The sequence below is a fragment of the Tachyglossus aculeatus genome, chromosome 21, assembly GCF_015852505.1.
Source record: "Tachyglossus aculeatus isolate mTacAcu1 chromosome 21, mTacAcu1.pri, whole genome shotgun sequence".
NCBI lineage: Eukaryota > Metazoa > Chordata > Mammalia > Monotremata > Tachyglossidae > Tachyglossus > Tachyglossus aculeatus.
In genome coordinates this window covers 49,056,720-49,077,419 of record NC_052086.1, presented here as the reverse complement: position 1 = coordinate 49,077,419, position 20,700 = coordinate 49,056,720, and positions in this window count along the sequence as shown.

Below are 20,700 nucleotides of genomic sequence, written 5' to 3'. Positions count from 1 at the left end.
TGTCTGCTGGATGACCTTGGGATATCTCTTAACTTCTCTGTGCCTCAGTTACCTCATCTGTGAAATGGGGATTAAAATTGAGAGTCCCTTGAGGGGTATGGACTGCGTCCAACCTGATTTCTTGTATCTACCCCAGCACTATGTCCCTGACACATAGTAAGCATTTTTAAAATTCCATTAAAAAAACAGGAATTTCAGAATGCTCATTTAGTGGAAACAAGTAGAGCATCTATCTCACTGTTCCTCCAAACTTGTTTTGATGCCTCCAGTTCCCCTCTTAGATTGTGTGGAACACAGACTGGATCCAATCTAATTATCTTCTTTTTATCCCAGTGCTCAACACAGTGCTTAGGGCCCAGGAAGCATTTAATCAATACCTTAATTATCATTAGTGCTCTGCACATAGTAAGTGCTCAATAAATATGATTGATTGATGATTGATTGATTACCGGACCATTGAGCTGGTATAGAATTTGTTGTTTCTTTTCGTTTTGGTCCCAGTTTTATTCAAAATTCTCCATTTTGACTGGCTTGGACTGGGGGAAAAATGAAGAGCAATGAGTTCATTCTTATTCATTCATTCATTCAGTTGTATTTATTGAACGCTTACTGTGTGCAGAGCACTGTACTAAGCACTTGGGAAGTACAAGTTGGCAACATATAGAGATGGTCCCTACCCAACAGCAGGCTCACAGTCTAGAAGGGGGAGACAGACAACAAAACAAAACATATTAACAAAATAAAATAAATAGAATAAATATGTACAAGTAAAATAAATAAATAAATAGAGTAATAAATATGTACAAACATATATACATATATACAGGTGCTGTGGGGAGGGGAAGGAGGTAAGGCGGGGGGATGTGGGGGAGGAGGGGGAGAGGAAGGAGGGGGCTCAGTCTGTGTCAGACTCATTCTTATCAAAATGGGTTCTTTCACACCAATCCTCCACTAGGAAGATGACCAGAATCTTAGGCTCTCTGGGATTCTGTTCTTTGGCTGCACAAGGAGACCATTTCCTCTTTGAAATCCATCATTCTACCACTTTTTCAGTCGATGCAGGCGCAGACCCGAGGGCCCAGTGGTGGAGTTTCCATCTGGCCTGTGAGCACTCAGAGCTGCCATCCTGAAGCTGTTGAAATGATCCATTTGTTGACACCTTTATTTCAGTGGAGCATTTCCTCTAGTGCAAATGACTTGGAAGCTGCCTGACAGGCCTTTGTGAACCACAGGTCTCCATCTGAGCTGAAGATTTTATTTTCAAACCAGCACACCTAAATTTAGTTCCAATTAATTGAATCCTAAGATGACACCTCATCTCTAGTGCCGGCTTAACAGGTCAGCGACTCCCTGAAGAAATAGATTGATGAAATTGGAGGGACTGGATGTTTGGTAGGTGGAAGCAGTTAGATTTTGACAACCTAAAAGACCATTTAGATGCACGATGGGCTCTTTGGTTTTCCAACCTTTCATACGTCTCCCTCTGCATTCCAGTCTGTAGGGAGTCCTGGATGAGACCTGTTTGTCAGCCTGGGAGGCTGGATCTTTATGTCATCTTCTTGAAGATGGAACCATTTGGAGCATGAAACCTCCTCCTTATCCTTTCAGTCCATTGGAAAGAAGCTAGCAGGCAGGTCTCTCTGAAGGGCTGTTAATAGTTAGGGTCATCCTCTTATGTGGGACAGTATTAGTAGGTTTAGAAGTGGGACATGGTCAGGAAAGGCAGGAACAAGGCCAGTTCTCTCTGAAAAGGAGGACACACTACATGATAGTCTTTATATTGCTTACTGTACACACACCTCATGACAACGCACGACCCCAGGTTCTCCTTCTCCACCACCTGAGCCTCCAGCTCTGGAAGAGGCTACCCGTTAATTCCTCCCAGAGCTTAGCAGGGTCCTTTGCCCCTAGTATTTTCATAAATCCGTGAGATGATGATCGCCTGTCAAAATTATTGTCATTTCTCATTTATAAATGGCCGGGTGTACTGATCTTTAAAATCATTAATCTCTGCAGCCACTTCTCTTATCTCTAAAATGGTAACACACCCTCTCGGTAGGAGGGAGGGTGGTGGAGACCCACTAAACCAAAATCAAATATTTTTAAATTTTATCCCTTGTGGATTCCCCTTTTGGTGGCTTCAAGGTATCTTTTGATGCCAAACTTCTAAGATTATTTTGTCAAAAGCTCTAATGTGTTCAAAGGGCAAAATTCAGAACTACTTTTAAATTATCAAATGCCTAATATATCAAACTCCTTGAGGACAATAATCATGTCTACTAACTCTATTGTACACTCCCAAATTCTTAGTACAGTGCTCTCCATCAAGTAAGCTTGCTTAATAAATATCATAGATTGGTATGGTGCTCTGAAAACAGTAGGAACTCAGTAAGTGCTGCTGCAGCTACTGATGATGGCTAAATTATTCTTTGGGTCCAGAAGTAACACTTCTAAGTAGCAAAATTTGATATTTGGTAGTGGCTTTGTCACTGACAAATCAAATGCTAGTTCCAAGTCCCTTCCACATTATTTGCATGTAAAGATTGTCCTTCCATGCCTGATTGCCTTGGTGACACAAAGATCCTGAAGCTGTTTTTGTTTCTCATTCTGTGCAGTGATATTCTGGAACCTTCTCTGTTCCAAGCCAGTTTCTCCATTTCTAATTGTGGTATACAGAGCTGATCTATTTTCTACTGCTCTCAAACACAGTGCGAAGTAAGGGAAGCTGATATAATCCATAGGAGATATAATGGATATGTGGACTAACGTTGAAAGAAGACTCAAATTAAATAATTGAATATTGGTTCTACTTAGATCTTCACTCTCCTTAAAATACAGGAAGAATGGACTGACTTCTGTATGTATAGTAACTCTAGAAGCAGCGTGGCTCAGTGGGAAAAGCCCGGGCTTTGGAGTCAGAGGTCATGGGTTCAAATCCCGACTCCTCCATTTGTGAGCTGTGTGACTTTGGGCGTATGTCTTTGAAGTCCAAAATGAGCTTTGAAGTCCATGTAGACTGTGAGCCCTACATGGGACAACCTGATCACCTTGTACCCTCCCCAGCGCTTAGAACAGTGCTTTGCACATAGTAAGCACTTAACAAATGTCATTATTATTATTATTATGAATATAAACCCTGACTGTATCTGCATCCAACCTTTCCCCAAGTGTAAGGCTATATGCTATGTTCTTAAGGGTGTGTGTCCTATGAGTGTGTTCCAACTACCCATCTCCCCGCCAGCATTCCTTTGTTCGATTTCGAGCCCCTTGGGGACAGGGAACATGGCTACACCTCTTCCATGTATCTCTTTCATAGCACTTAGTATAGTGCTTTGCATATAGAAAGTGCTTAAACATCACTATTATAACTACATAATAATAATAACTGTGGCATTTTTTAAAAGCACTTACTAAGGCACTGTAAGCCAGGCACTGTACTAAGTGCTGGGGAAGATACAATATGATCAGGTTGGACATGGTCCTTGTCCCACATGGGGCTTACAGTCATAATCCCCATTTTACAGATGAGGTAATTGAGCACAGAGAAATAAAGTGACTTGTCCAAGATCACACAGCAAAGTGGTAGAGCTGGGATTAGAACCCAGGTCCTTCTGACTCCCAAGCCTGTACTCTTCACTAGGCCATGCTGCTTATAATAATAGTAATAATAATAATAATAATAATAATAATGTTGGTATTTGTTAAGCACTTACTATGTGCTAAGCACTGTTCTAAACACTGGGGTACATACAGGGTAATCAGGTTGTCCCACGTGGGGCTCACAGTCTTAATCCCCATTTTACAGATGAGGTAACTGAGGCACAGAGAAGTTAAGTGACTTGCCCAAAGTCACACAGCTGACAAGTGGTGGATCCAGGATTAGAACCCATGACCTCCGATTCCTAAACCTGTACTCTTTCGACTAAGCCATGCTGCTTCTGTAGTAGTGATACTTCTGTGAGTACAGCCACCCCTGTTCTTCTCCCCTCCAATATCTCCTCAAAACAGCTTACAGGTCTGCATTAGGAGGATAAAATAAGAGTAATAGAATTTACCATGTACTAGGTACTGGTACTAGGCTCTGGGAAAGAATACGTACAGATTGAGAATTAGACACAGTCCCTGTTCCTCCAGGAGCTCAAAATCTAAAAAATGGATGCTATGTATGGCAGTATGGTCTTTTGCTACCTGGGCAGTGATTCTCTATTTTTAAAAGTTGTATTGGCTAAGGGAGAAAGGAGTTTTTTCCTCCCTCCAAGCATCTTGCACTTAACAAATGCCATTATTATTATTATCTTGAGGATGAATTGATCTTCCCTCAGGAACCTCCAAAAGGAGCATCATAATCGGCATGAGCAAGGCAAGGGTTTTGTGGATTGTAGGGTTGGGTGTGCAGGAAGGGATTTACAATGAGTTTGGAACAGATGCTTCAGCAACCAAATGGTTTATCAGGAAATGACAGAGTCCTAAAACCCGGATGCATTTTTTTAAGGTCCTTATTTACAAACACAGAAAAGCTAAGATAATTATAGGTAGAGATGAGTTGTGCTCGTCCAGATTCTCTGTGGAAAAATTCATTTGGAATGGGGAGTGTGTGCCAGGTGTCAGTGCCAAATTCTAATCGAGCATATACAAATTGCATTTTTTTTCACCAGGGTTACCATATATAATTCATTGCACTTTTATTGTGACTGGAGGCAAATGAAAGTTTGATTTTCCAAACAAGACTGAAATGAAAAGTCCTGAGAACTGCTCCACCAGTCCACTCCCTGCCCTTGCAAACTCCTGCTCTCCACATAATCCCCACAAGGAGAACATTTCTTGCTTCCTTCAACCTTCTCTCAGAATCCAGCACAACTAATTGTAAAAAAGAAAAATTACAGGACATGGGAAAATCATTTTTAGAGCTATAATCACAGATGGACACTTGATAAACTGCCCTATTCCTCTGAAATCCATTATTGATGCAGCTGCCTCAAACCAGTCTGTTTCTTCATTAGATGCAAGGGACTAACCTGGCCATTTTTTACACCTACAAAGAGAGACGGGGAATTGCTTCATTCTCTCTGATTCAGGGAATGGCGGTTCTGTTTTCATCACTCCAGTTTCAAAAATTATCAGCAAGCGTCCCCATCTGACTGAGAGATGAGGCAATGAAACGACCGGTCACCCATCAGCTGAATGAAGCTGACATATTATCTGGCAGTAAATTATACTAATATTGCATTTTTTATTGCTCTTATCACAACCACTTTTGCATAATCATGTTATACATTCCTGTCCTCAGCATCTTCCCTTCATGTCTCTCTATATTATAAACCACCTATTTCTGTCCACATGAAGTCTGGAGCAAGCCCCAGGAGAATGATGGGGTCACAAAGGTCTTAAGGGGAAAATAACAACATAGATATGCTATTGAGCTCCAGATGTTCAATTCTACAAGGAATTGTTGAGATAAAATCACTCACTGGTAGCGAGGTATGGAGTTCTTTTGTGGCGGTGTGAAGATTGCTTCTGCTTCTGGAGCATACTAATTCTCCAGAATACTTCTGGAAAATGAGCTTTGAAGAAATAACCATACTATTCCTTCTGCTTTGTCTTACTGTAATTTTTGGGTGGTGGTGGGGAGTTTCAATATTTTGTGAAATGGCAAGGATTGCTGGGACCATTTAAAAGAAGAAGGAAACCAGAGTGTAAAAGGTTACTGTTATTATTTTTATTCTGCCTTATTAATAATACTAAGAATGACATTTAGAGCTTATGATGTGTCAATCACTATTCTAAGTGCTGGGATAGATGCAAGTTAATCACGTTGGGCATTGTCCCTGCCCCACAAGGGGCTAACAGTCTGCTGTGTGACCTTGGGCAAGTCACTTCACTTCTCTAGGTCTCAGTTTCCTCATCTGTAAAGTGGGGATTGAGACTGTGAGCCCCACGTATGACAGGGATTGGGATTGCCTCTGACCACATACCTACCTCTCCAGGGAGAAAGCCTAGTGGTTATGGCAATAGACTTGACATCTGGAAATCTGGTTTCTTGCCCTGGCTGGTTCACCTTGATTCTGTGCATCAGAGCCTCTAGATCTGTTATCACTTTTAGGTTCTTAGTTTCCCCAAATATAAAATGCAGTGCCTGCTCTTGACTCCCTAGCTACCTCTCAAGGAAGTAGAAGGAGAGCAACTAAAATGATTTGAGGTCAATCAATCAGTTTACCAATTGTATTTATTAAGTGCTTACTTTTTGTAGAGCATTGTACCGAGCACTCGTGAGAGTACAGTACTGCAGAATTGGTAGATGTATTCATTCCCTTCTCACAAGTAGCTTACAGACTCCATGAGTTCGCTGGAGAAAGGTAACTGTTGAATGATGTTTTATAGATGACATAATTCTGGAGCCCATAAACTTCTGTTTTTAAGGTGTCGTATTTAATATATTTAAGAGGCTAAAGAGGGGAAGTTAGCCCTTACATTACCTTAAGAGAAGAATAAAGCCTTTCACTGTTGTCAGAAAAATATGAAGCATTGATGGATTTATTACTGTTACAACAAAATAATTATTAGTGAGAGAAAAACATTAATTATTCCCCCCTGCAATAAACCTCATTACCCACCATTAGCAACAAATAACTTCTAAGTCTCAAATATGTCAAAGAGTGAATGGTTGATTTTAATAAATAATCTTGACTTCGGTAATTATTTACATAAAGGAAGAATTTGCTGAAAAGCCTGACATATTTACTACCCGTTCCTCATCATGAAGTTAACATGTCATTAGTAATTCATTACTTAAAGAGTGACTGTGTGCTTTTTTTCCTGAATCTTTTGCTCTGTAGCTTAGTGAAAAGGTCCCGAATCACAAACCAGCATTTGTGTTGGTCTCAAGATAGGTGGGCTTCAGTTCCTGGACACTAGACAGCTGCTTTGGGCTGGTGGTTCTACAGAGGGTAGATAGTTCTTGAGTTGGTCCCTTGGGGGAGAAAGCAAGATGACATGATTATTGATCACATAGCACATAAGCTAAATGCAAGAGCAATTTGGGGTTATGATCAGTTTGGCAATTATTACATGTAAAGTCACAAAATATTATGTTACCTGAGATGCATTCCATGTTCATAACAAGGAGGACTAACTTCTGCTTCTTTCCTATATGCTGCCCAATAATCATCTCCACAATAATGGAAAGCTTGTCAACACTCAAATGTGAATACTTGAGGAATCAGCTATTTTTCCTCCCTGGGAAGTCAGTGTCTTCAGCAGGGTTGTCTTTAGCAGTTTGGGTGGCAATATAGCCTAGTGAAAAGAGCACAGGCCTGGGAATCAGAAGACCTGGGTTCTTATCCCAGCTCTGCCACCCGTGTGCTGTGTGACTGTGGGCAAGTCACTTCACTTCTTTGTTCCTCAGTTATATTACTTGGAGAATGGGGATTAAGGCTCTGAGCCTCATGTGGGACAAGTACTGTGCCCAACCTGATTTGCTGGTATATATCCCAATGCTTAGTACAGTGCCTGACACATAGTAAGCGTTTAACAAATACCACAATTACACAAAAGGCCTGGTTTCTGCCTTCCACGAGACTCAATCAGTAATAACTACTGACCTCTTGTTCTGAACGATGGAGGTAGGAGACACGATCCCTGTGCTTAAGGAGCTGACAATCTAGCGGGAAGGCAGATGCTGAAATAAATTACAGATAGGAGGAAGCAATAGTTTAAAAAACTACTTAAATACTATGGTGAGGTGAGGTGGTGTCTAATCAGATTAATTTATATCTAACCCAGCACCTCACACATAGTAATCATCTGGCACATAGCGCTCAACAAATACCATTAAAAAAAAGAAAAGCTGAAGTATGGCTCTGAGTTTCCTTGGATGGCAATAGGTTGACATCACAGTTGACCCTCTGCTTTCTGTAACCTTTTACCAAAAACAGAACCTCTATTACTGCTCTCAACCTTCCCACACCCTGACCGAAGCTTGAGGGAGGGGACTCCTTTACGGATGTCATCACCACAGGGTCACACCACTATAGACACCAGTCAATCATTGGAGAATGATTGTCAGGGAATCAGTAGGATGCGTGTTTATTTTTCTCTTCTCCTTTTGCACTTCATATTGGATGTGGAGTTATGGGACATTATCTAGTCTTAGTAGTGGGACATTGTGCTATAAGCTTCTCCTCCAGCTGTTATGTCTTAATCCTCAAATGACTGCATCTCAAGGGTAGCAAGGACTCATTATTCTGAACCGTCCAGCCCTCCACATCAAAGATATACAAGAAGAATAATCTTCATCTGCTATTGTGAAACAGTGAAGTCATGCAGCAGCCAAAGTGGCAGAGCCAGAATTAGAACCTAGGGTCTCCTGACTCCCAGAAGAACCGAGCAGCCATTTCAGGAACAAACGTGCTCACCGGTGATCGGAAAAAGACAGACTGCTCTCTCTCCCCTGCTCATTCTGCCTCTAATGGGAAGGGCTGGATAGTTCTGGGACTCACCACTGCTCATTCACAGAAGGTCTCTCGGTAATTTGTACAACAAAGCCGCACAGCCCCATGCTTCCCTTTACCTCTGAGCCAGGTGCGGGAACAGGCACAATGGCTGTCAGTCACTTAAATTGTCAGCTGTCACCCTCAGAGCTGCGTTCAGCCAAGAGGAGAGGGGGTGTTAGTCCACATGAATGATTTGCAGGCCGAGTTTTCACTTTCAAAGCACTTCCCCTCACTTCCCCTAAAGACTGGGCACCGGTTTACGGCTGAATTGCCACAGACCCAGGAAGCTGTCAACGAGCCCTCTTACCTTCCCCAGGCGGTGGAAATAGATGGAGGAACCCCACCACCACCTCCAAAGTATCCCCATCAGCTGGAGTCACTGGGAAATATCTTGACCAATTTGGGGCAAAATTCTCCTTCCCCTCTGCCTCCAGAATTCTACAGGCATTTCTTACCAAAGAAGAATAGGGATTCTCTAGAATCCATTTCCACTGTGGCCAACAAAATAATCTTTTCTTAAGTGCATGTTTAGCCACAGTAACACCTGGGGCAGCAGCCATGAAAGCTCTGGCCATTGTAAGAAAAAAGGAGAAGGAGCGGCAGGGGAGAGATGGAAGAAGTGTCTTCTTGGCCTTTACTTCCTTCTTGTTCTCTTTGTCATCTTAGGTATAATAATAATTATACTGGTTGGGTGCTTACTGTGTGCCAAGCACTGTTCTAAGCACTGGGGCAGATACAAGTTAATCAGGTTGGACACAGTCCCTCTTCTACTTGGGGCTCATACTCAATCTCATCTCCATTTTGCAGTTGAGGGAACTGAGGACCAAAGACATTAGTGACTTGGCCTAGATCACACATAGACATCTGGCAGAGTCAGGATTAGACTTCTGACTCCCAAGCCCATGCTCTATCCATCAAGTGCTTAGTACAGTGCTCTGCACACAGCAAGTGCTCATTAAATACGATTGAATGAATTAAGCTACACTGCTTTCTAATAATAGCATATATTGAACACCCACTTGGGGCAGGGCACTGTATTAAGCACTTGGGAAAGTAGAAAGTACAACACAAATGAGTGACATGTTCCCTGACCATAAGGAGTTTACACTCTGAGAGAAACAGGCAAACCATTATTCATAACATAGAGAAGCTGGGTGGTCCAGTGGAAAGATCACAGGCCTGGGATTCAGGAAAACCCATGTTCTAATTCTGCCAGATGCCAGATGTATGACTTCAGACAAATTACTCAACTTCTCTTTGCTTCAGTCTCCTCATTTGTAAAACGGAGATGAAATACCTGCTCTCCCTCTCCCCTAATCTGTAGGCCTCATATGGGGCAGGGACTCTCTGATCTTATTGTATTATGTTTCCCTACATTTAGTACAATGTTTGACACACAGAAATTTCTCAACGAACACAAGTGTTGTTGTTATTATTGTTATTATTATTTACAGTAACTCCCTCCTTGCAGACCAGAAACAGAACCTGTGTCTTTCAGGTAGAAGAACAGAGCCCCCCCAAAACATTCCCATCCCACCTAATTAAGCACAACCAGTCCCTTTAAGTTAGGATGTGGTGAGGTCAGAGAGGAAATGGCCACCTCAGGGGATCTAGTAATTGCCCTAATGCTCAGGAGCAATTCTGACCCTTGCACTTGTTCTTGAAGAGTCAGTGACTAATGAAAAGAGAAAATGAGCTAACAGGAATTGGCTGGGATGGAAATGGCCTCAGTGAGCTGAGGAACGTGATAAATGGGACAGGATCAGTAAAACACCTGCAATTGCTATATTTCCTGGCCTTCTGTGGGTATCACACTGTTACCTCAGCTTGTTCTCCACCCCTCTCCTACTTCAAAACCATCATTCAAAGTCAGATCTCTGGATTGCCCTTTTACCCAGAGGACCCAGACAGAATGTTGCACCTGGAAGTCTCCCTATTGAGCTGACCATATTCAGAAAAATCGTGCATGCTGCCCTTGCCCACTGTTTGACCAATGAGCTGGTTTCAACCAGGAAGGCCCCAGAGTCCCCCCCAAGTCATGGAACCGGGGCCCCCAGAGCTCAGAGGAGAAAGTCAAAGGGTCACATGGAAACTGGTTTGCTTAGCCTGGAATGCAGATTAGAAAGGAACAACTAACTTAATTCAGTTTTTCCCATGAAGGGTGGGAAGGCAAAATTTCATGTCCTTTCAGGGCCTGGAAGGGAAAAGCCCCTCCAAATTATCTTCTGTGGCCTTGGTCCTGGCCCCCTGAGGTCACAGAGTCATGGGGAGCCTGATGAAAACTGATTAAAATTCCAGGGAAGTGTACTCACTGATTCCTTACTTATCCTGTCCCTTATCAATCAATCAATCATATTTATTGAGCGCTTACTGTGTGCAGAGCACTGTACTAAGCACTTGGGAAATACAAGTCGGCAACACATAGAGACAGTCCCTACCCAACAGCGGGCTCACAGTCTAGTCCCTTATTTAGCCATAGTGGAAACAGTATAAGTATAAATCTCAGAAGACCTGGAGTTTTAGTCCCAGCTCTGCCACTTGCTTGCTGTGTGATCTTGGGAAAGTTGCTGAACTTTCCTTTGCTTCAATTTTCTCATCTATTAAATGGGGACTCAATTCTTGTTCTCCCATCGTTTTCGACTGTGAGTCCCATGTGGGACAGGGACTGTGTTTGATCTATCTTCTGTTCATCCCAGAGTTTAGCACAGTGCCTGGCACAGAGCAAGCACTTAATTCATTTCTATTATGATCATTATTTATGTATTTATTATTGTGACTGCAGTTCTACTTGGGACTGTGCTGGTGTGTATAGCTGAGGGTCTGAGGTAAAAGGGTGTCTTGAGAAGTAGCATAGCCCAGTGGAAAGAGCATGGGCTTGGGAATCAGAGGACCTGGATTCCAATATCACTACTTGCTATGTGACCTCGGGCAAGCAAAACCAGGTTTAGTGAGCCTCACACTCTTGTATTTCACCAATACTCAGTATGAATTTATATTTCTGTTTCAGACTGCCATTTGGTCACTAGTTGTGCTTCGTAATTGAGACATGGGTGAAGCTGTGATCCTCCACTCTTATAACCCTCACTAAGGTTAGATTTCAGAGTGGATGGGAGGATGCAGGGATAGGGGCACACGGAAAATCATGCCTGGAGGAGAGATTCCCCCTCTGTTGCTCCAAAAGTATCAGTCACGTTTTGTTGAAATCACACTGTGTAAATTTACTTTATGTAAGGATGTGTTGAGTGAGGGGAGGACACCGCAGTAATATAGTCTGCTACCTCATAGACATAAAATTGCAGCTTACTCTAGTTCTAGCTTAGTCTTTCAAAAGAAGTCTAACAGATGAGATATCTAAAAATCTAAATCTGACTAGGCCAGGTTCATTCTTAGAAAATAACTTCCTCCTTGAAAATAATAATAATAACAATAATAATGATAATGATTATACTACTAATATTAATAATGGTATAGGCTAAGTGCTTAATATACATCAGGTACTGTTCTAAGCACTGGGGTAGTTACAACGTAATCAGATTGGACATAGTCCCTGTCTTACATGGGGCTCAGTCTTAATCCCCATTTTACAGATTAGGGAACTGAGGCACAGAGAAGTGAAATGACTTGTCCAAGTCACAAAGTAGACAAGTGGCAGACCCAGGATTAGAACGCAGGTCCTTCTGACTCTCAGGCCCATGGTCTATCCACTAGGCTGTACTGTTTCTCTTGAAAATATAATTTGCTTGAATTTGCATGGGACAAACACCTTATAAGAAGCAGCGTGGTTTAGTGGAAAGGCCCAGATTTGGGAGTCAGAGGTTGTGGGTTCTAATGCTGGCTCTGCCACTTGTCAGCTGTGTGACTTTGGGCAAGTCACTTAACTTCTTGGTGCCTCAGTTACCTCATCTGTAAAATGGGCATTAAGACTGTGAGCCCCACGTGGGACAACCTGATTACCTTATATCTACCCCAACACTTAGAAAAGTGCTTTGCACATAGTAAGCACTTAACAAATACCATCATTATTATCACGTCTTGCTTTGTTGTCTGTCTCCCCCTTCTAGATTGTGACCCGTTGTTGGGTAGGGACCGTCTCTATATGTTGCCGAATTGTACTTCCCAAGCGCTTAGTACAGTACTGTGCACACAGTAAGTGCTCAATAAATATGATTGAATGAATGAAAGATGATTATTATTATTATCATCATTATTATGGGCAGGGAACATGTCTTGGGCTTCTGTTATACTTTTCCAAGCACTTAGTACAGTGCCTTGCCCTCAGTAGTGCTCAATAATTACCATTATTACTATTACGAATGCTACTACTGCTGACATAAATTATCTATCAACTTAGCGTACATGGCATTTGGTCAAGGACATAGGATCTATGTTTTGGCAGCCATGAACCATCTCTCAGCCCAGGCAGGAATCTCGATTCCAGCCCATATCCCTGATGGACACACTACCAAATTTCAGACCTTTCTACCCACTATGTTCCCCCTGCTGCCCCAGAAAGCCTGTGGGCAGACTGCAGAGTCATTTTGGCATCTCAAAGCAATCTCAAGGAGCAGAAATGGTGTAGTGAGAAGAGCATGGTATAATGGATAGACCACGGGCCTGGCAGTCAGAAGGTCATGGGTTCTAATCCCAGCTCATCCACTTGTTTGCTTCGTGACCTTTGGCAAGTCACTTCACTTCTCTGTTCTTCAGTTACCTCATATGTTAAATGGGGATTGAGACTGTGAACCCCATGTGGGACAGGGACTGTGTCCACCCCGATTTGCTTGTATCCATCCCAGTGCTTAGTACAGTGTGTGACACATAATAAGCACTAAACAAGTACCACAATTATTATTATTATTTTTAGAAACGAATGGGGTGGGGCCTGAGGTCAGTGATGCATGAGGATGCTATCTCATGGGGAAAATGCCACATCTACACAACTTCATTGTAGCACATTTCATTCCTACAGGGCTGAATTTTGACAAAAAGAACCAGTAGCAAATACCTGTAATGTTAGCTAGTTAGTGAGTCATCTATTGTGGCTGCCTATAAGACATAACAGGTTCTGAATGATTTTCCAAGTGCCAGTAGGTTTGCCCTGTGCAGACACAAGCTATATTCATTTTATTAATTGTGAACAGTAGATTATAAATTCCTCAAGGACAGGGTTTTTGTCTAATGTATATTGCCCAAGTGTCCAAGATGATGCTCTGCATACAGTAGATGCTTAATAAATGCTGTTGATCCTGAAATTAATCCATACTCTATAAATATTTATGACATGTTGGAGAATAAGCCATAGCTTCTGGGTATTCAATAACTATTTATTGATGATTCTGAAGGAACACAATTCCTTCGTGAATCTGACAGCAATCAACCAGTATTCAGCAGTAAGGCATTTTCTCTCTTCTATCTTCATTGCGCTGATCACCATAAAGAGTGGGGCTGTAAATAACATTGGCTAGCCCCTCCTTTCAATTCCACTGCAGAATTCAACTTTCATTTCTTCTGCACTAGTGAATTATATTGATTTATGCTTCACTTTGCCAGTGTTTAAGCAGCCTATTATTTGCAAACACTCTCAAGAATACAGTGCATTCTACAGTGATGTGTTTACAAAGACACCAGTACATTATCTGCAAAATGCCCTCTCCTAGCTGAGTAAAATACTTGCTTTCTCTGGGATTTTTTTTACAAATAATATGCTTCAGTCTGTCAGTCTGAGAGCAGATGTTTTGTCCTCTGATCGGGAATGAATTTCCAGGTTACTCGTTTTTTACAGGTTTTTTTTAAGGTATTCATTAAGCATTTATTGTGTGCCAGGGACTGTTCTAAGCACTGAGGGAGGAACAAACTAATAAATTTTGACACAGTCCATGTCTCTCATGGGGGTCACAGTCTTAATCCCCATTTTACAGATGATGTGACTGAGGCACAGAGAATTCAAGTGACTTGCCCAAGGTCACACAGCCAACAAGTTGCAGAGCTGGAATTAGAACCCAAGTCTTTCTGACTCCCAGGCCCATGTTCTCTCTGCTAGGCCATGCTGCTTCCCTGATTTCAGTTTTCCATGATTTTCCATGATTTACCTTTTGTTAGCTATTTACAAGGATTCTCTTTTAATAAGACACACTGTTCCTCCTGATTCTCCTTTCAGATATTGTAAGGGGTAGTGGAGGGACTAGGCTTTTTGGGAGTCAGAAAGCCTCGGGTCTAATCAATAAATCAATCAATCATATTTATTGAGCGCTTACTGTGTGCAGAGCACTGTACTAAGCGCTTGGGAAGTACAAATTGGCAACATATAGAGACAGTCCCTACCCAACAGTGGGCTCACAGTCTAAAAGGGGGAGACAGAGAACAAAACCAAAACATACTAACAAAATAAAATAAATAGAATAGATATGTACAAGTAAAATAAATAAATAAATAAATAGAATAATAAATATGTACAAACATATATACAGGTGCTGTGGGGAAGGGAAGGAGGTAAGATGGGGGGAAGAATCCTGTCAGTTGCCTGCTGTGGGTAACTTAATGACTTCATCTGTAAAATGGGGATTCAATTCCTGTTCTCCCTTCTACTTAGACTATGAGCCCCATGTGAGACAGGGATTGTGTCCAACCTGATTATCTTATACCTACTCCAGTGCTTTGTAAGAACTTAAACAAATACTATTATTATTGTTATCATTATTATTATTATTTCCTCTGGCTCAGACAGAGGTAGATGGAGGGTAGGAAGTTCAGGGCCCCTTTGACTATAGACAGCCAGTCCTTTAAAATTTTCCCACCGCAGCCACTATCAATGCCAATTGGTAACTCAGTGACTTTGAGATCAGGATGACAGCCCCCTTAAATGACTGTCACTATGATTGAACAGGCAGCAGGGGTCATACCAGAGAGGGGTTTAGACACCCTTAGAAAACCTCTACACCAACTAGTTTGGAAATTGCTAGCCACGGTTATCATCATTTTCATTCTCCCCTTCTGTTATACTCTCGTCTTATGCTGTCAAGTCATCTCTGACCCATAGCGATACCATGGACACATCTCTCCCAGAATGCCCCACCTCCATCTGCAGTTATTCTCGTACTGTATCCATAGAGTTTTCTTGGTAAAAATACAGAAATGGTTTACCATTGCCTCCTTCTACACAGCAAATGTGAGTCTCTGCCCTCAACCATGCCCCTACTACCCAGCACAGGTGAGTTTTGACTTGTAGCAGATTGCCTTCCACTCCTTAGCCTCTGTGCAAGCTAGGAATGGAATGGATATGCCTCTGCTTGACTCTTACTCCCATAGTCAAGACTGGTAGGGTACTAGAAACTCTCCAGGCACTACCCTGTGAGGGGTGTTACATTCTAGTATCAAACGAATGAATCGATGGTATTTAGTGAATGCGTACTGTGTGCAGAGCACTGCACCAAGCCCTCAGAAGAGTACAATGCAACAGACTTGGTAGACACACTCCCCGCCCATAGCAAGTTTACTATTAATGTTCCAGTTTGCCCAGGGACAATAGAAGAATATGGTATTAAATGTATGAGTCTCAGTACATTGCGCTACTGTAAGATGTAACAGTAAATTGTTGAGATGTAAGATGTTGTTTTAGTATTTTTACGGCTTTATCTTTCCTTATTGTCTATTACTTACCTGTTCTTTCCCAGGGCTTAATATAGTTGTTTGCACGCAGTGTGTCCTCAGTAAATATTGTTACTACTACCGGCTCCCTTCTTCTTAGATCGATATCCCTTTGGGGGCCAGAAGAAAAGGTCTAATTCTCAATGTGTGCATTTTCCCAGTGTTTAATATAGTGCAAAGCACTTAACAAATACACTTACTATAAGATATGTCTTGGCCATCGCTTCAAGACCAAGGATTTTCTAACTCCCTCCCTTCTACCTGCCTATTCTGACAAGTGAAATTGCGCTTTTTGAAAATGTGCATTCTTGGTCATAAAGGGAAGGACCAAACAGCTCAAGTTTTCTCCTGAGGAAACAGACCACTCTAAAAGCACAAAAGGTTAAGTGCCTTTATACTTTGGAGAGCCCCCTACCCTCAAGACTCCCCAGACGGAGAAAGCTAAACACCCTTCCAGGCATGCTACCTCTCCTGATAGCTGGGCTGACTGGGCTCAGGATGTTTGAGGTCCCCCGACTTTTCTCCTCCCTGGCTAAATGCATGTTTGTCAGGGATGGGGTGGGGCCTTTCCATGGTACAGAACAGAGGGCATTCAAAGAGAAGTCTATCTTTCTTCACTGAGGTGGGCAGGGAGTGTGAAGACAGTAATAGAATCCAGGATTGTCAATGGCAGATCCCCAAACCCAGGACTGACAAAGATTTTTGGCACTTTTTAATATAGTCTCTGATTTTCTGATGATATTTCTATCTAAAGTTCCAGTCGAAGCAACTCTTCCATGACCAGAAAACTTTCAGAAAATCGCTGGGAACTGAGTCAGGAAATTCTGATCCCGCAATGAGATTCCTGACCAACTGCCTCCTTAGGAAAAACTGAGGCCTCACTTGGTCTTCCCTGGGCTGGGGGAGGGTCAGAAAGAACCAGTCTGTGATATGATTCTAAATTGGAAGTTGTTTCTCTGAGCTTTTCCCTGTGGAAACCCCATTCAGGGGAAAAATTGCCAAGAAGTCACTCCTGTGGGGTCAATCCCCTCACATTCATTTTAAATTCAGAAACCAACTTGGGGGAGAGCTAGGCATCTTGCCCTCCCAATCTTCAGCACCCATTAGATAACACTCACCAATCAATCAATCGTATTTATTGAGTGCTTACTATGTGTAGGCACTGTACTGAGGGTTTGAGAGAACACACTGCAATAAAATTAACAGCCACATTCCTGCCCACAATGAGCTTACAGTCTAGAGGGGGAAACAGACCTTAATATGAATAAATGAGTGATTTATAATATGTAATTTAAACTTATGTACATAAATGCCATGGGGTTGGAGATGGGGCTAGTATCAAACATCTGAAGGTTACAGGTCGAAGTGAATCAATGACACAGAAGGGAGCTGGGGAAAAGAGGATTTAAATGGGGAAGTCCTCTTGGAGGAGATGTGACCTTAGTAATGCTTCAAATGTTGGGAGAGTGTTGGTCTGGCATATATGGAGGGGGAGGGAGTTGCAAATTACGGGGAGGATGTGGGAAAGGGGTCATCTGCAAGATAGATGAGAATGGAGCACAGTAAGTTGCTGCTAGAGGAGCAGAGTTTTTGGACTGGACTGTAGCTGGAGATAAACGAGGTGAGGTAGGATGGGGCAAGCTGACTGAGTGCTTTGAAGCCGATGGTAAGGAGTTTCTGTTATCTGGTACCCACCAGATAGCAAATTAGTGAAGGCCCATTCAGTGGACTCTGAAATGGGAAGAGATGACTGCAGCTCTACCCTTCAATGATACTGAATTAGTTAATGTGTTAGCATTGTTACTTTCACCTAAATTGTTAGCGATTAGATAGGGTTCTTTAAATCAGCAACAACTTCTGAGAGACATTTGGGAACAACCTTCGAAGGAGAAATAACAATAATAGCGCTTTTCATTCTATTATCAGTGTTTTTGATGCCACTGGTGAATGAGACAAGTGGCAATTTTCTCCTTTAATAATTCTCCAGAAACCTCTTCGTAAGTACAATTTATGAAGCCAGATAAGGATTATAGATAATGTAACAGGCCCTAAAAAGTATTCTTTGTGTGGAGTGCTCTATCATAAAGCTAGTGGGGACACCATTAGTCTTAACAGTTTGTGGAGTCTAGCAATCCTATGGCTTACCATGTCATAGTAATTTGGAGTTTACTGAAATTGGAGAAAACTCACTTTTCTGTCAGAATTGTAGGACATATAATGAGGCAGATTTTGTTCTTTCCTCCCACACATAAGGGGACAAAACTTTGGTAAAAGCTCATAAGGACATCTCAGGTACCTTTCCTACAGAAGGTGAAATTTTTTGTTTCTTTCTTAGCTCCATGCCCAGGGCCTGTTGTTGTGCTGGCCAATGTTTATTGGCCCCACAAAAGACGCATTGCTTGGGGTGGGGGAAGGTATAACCAGGGTCTGTGGGGATTTTTCCATCTATGTTGCTGGCCAGATTCGTGCCTCAGGATGAGAGAAACATTTCCCTCATCTCAGCAGGTTTTAACCTAGGCACAGGTTTCTGCAGTAAATATGATTGAATGAATAATGAGGGGGTGGGGGGTCTCTCCTGAGACTGAAATCAATGGATCTCAAATAGGGTGATGAAGTAGCCCAGGTAACAGATTTCCCAGGCTTCCAGTCCACTGGCTCAATGTGAACCACATTAGACTGAGGATAATAATAATAATAATAATCATAATTATGGCATTCGTTAAGCGCTATGTGCCAGGCATGCAACACCACACACCCACTCCAATGCAAGCAACACTTTGGAATAACAAAATCGCAAGGCCGACAAAGCCATACCTTGTTCTCTAGGAGCAACTCATTGTTCTAAGTTGGTCAAGAGATTCTGCCCTATTCGGCCCTTGAGAAAAGGCTTCTAGACCCCAGGATCCCCTTCCCTGAAACAATCAAACGTCAAAGCCCTCCTGAAGGCTCACCTCCTCCAGGAAGCCTTCCCAGACTAAGCCCCCCTTTTCCTCAGACCATCCCCATCACCCTGACTCTGCTCCCTTTGCTTTTCCGCCCTCCCCACCCCACAGCACTTGTGTATATATATGTTCATATTTTTAATTCTATTGATTTCTATGAATGTCTGTTGACTTGCTTTGATGTGTATATGCATCTCCAATTCTGTTTATTTCTATTGATGCCTGTTTACTTGTTTTGATGTCTGTCACCTCTCTTCGAGACTGTGAGCCTGTTGTGGGCAGGGATTGTCTCTCTCTGTTGCTGAATTTTACTTTCCAAGTGCTTAGTTCAGTGCTCTGCCCACATTAAGCGCTCAACAAATATGATTGAATGAATGAATGAATGCTGGCAGTCATTTTTGGGAATGTGATTTGTGTTTAGTTGTAGACCAAAGAGCACCATCAATATATGGGCCTGAAATTCAGAAAGACTCCGCCACTTGACTGCTGTGTGACCTCAGACAAGTCACTTCACTTCTCTGTGCCTCAGTTAACTTATCTGTAAAATGGGGAGTAAGACTGTGAGCCCAATGTGGAACAGGGTTTGTGTCCAACCCAATTTGCTTGTATCTATCCCAGCGTTTAATACAGTGCTTGGCTCATAGTCAGTGCTTAACAAATACCACAATTACACAAAAGCCCTGGGTTCTGCCTTCAGTGAGGATCAGTCAATTAATCAATAGTGACTATTGACCTCTTACTCTGTACGGTAGAAGTACATAATCCCTGCCCTAAGAGAGCTGACAAGCTAGTGGGGAGGCAGACATTGAAGTAAATTGCATGGGGAAGGAAGCAACAGTTTAAAGAGATGTATAAGTGCTATAGTGTGGTTAGATGGATGACAATGTAAGTGCTTATTAGTATTATTGTTAGTATTAATAATAACAATAATAATAATGGTGGCATTTATTAAGCGCTTACTATGTGCATAGCACCGTTCTAAGTGCTGGGGAGGTTACAAGGTGATCAGGTTGTCCCACAGGGGGTTAATCCCCATTTTACAGATGAGGTAACTGAGGCACAGAGAAGTGAAGTGACTTACCCAAAGCCACACAGCTGACAATTGGCAGAGCCGGGACTTGAACCCATGACCTCTGACCCTCTTTCCACTGAGCCATGCTGCTTCTCTCTAATTGCGGTATTTGTTAATTATCATCAATGGTATTTATTGCTTACTATGTGCAAATCACTGTGCTAAGTACTGGGAAAGTACAATAAAACAGTGTTAGCCGACAGGTTTCCTACCCTCAACAGGCTAGAGAGGTGACAGACATAAATGTAAATGCATAATTTATGATTTATAATCAAAAGATATGTACATAAGTACTGTGGGGATGAGGCGGGGGCAAATATCAAATGCCCAAAGGTCAGAGATCCAAGTTCATAGGCAACACCGAAGGGAGAGGGAACCAGGGAAAAGAAGGCTTAATTGGGGTCAGCCTCTTCGAGATTCAGCGTAGCTCAGTGGGAAGAGCACGGGCTTTGGAGTCAGTCATGGGTTCAAATCCTCGCTCCGCCAGTTGTCTCGTGTGACTTTGGGCAAGTCACAACTTCTCTGAGCCTCAGTTACCTCATCTGTAAAATGG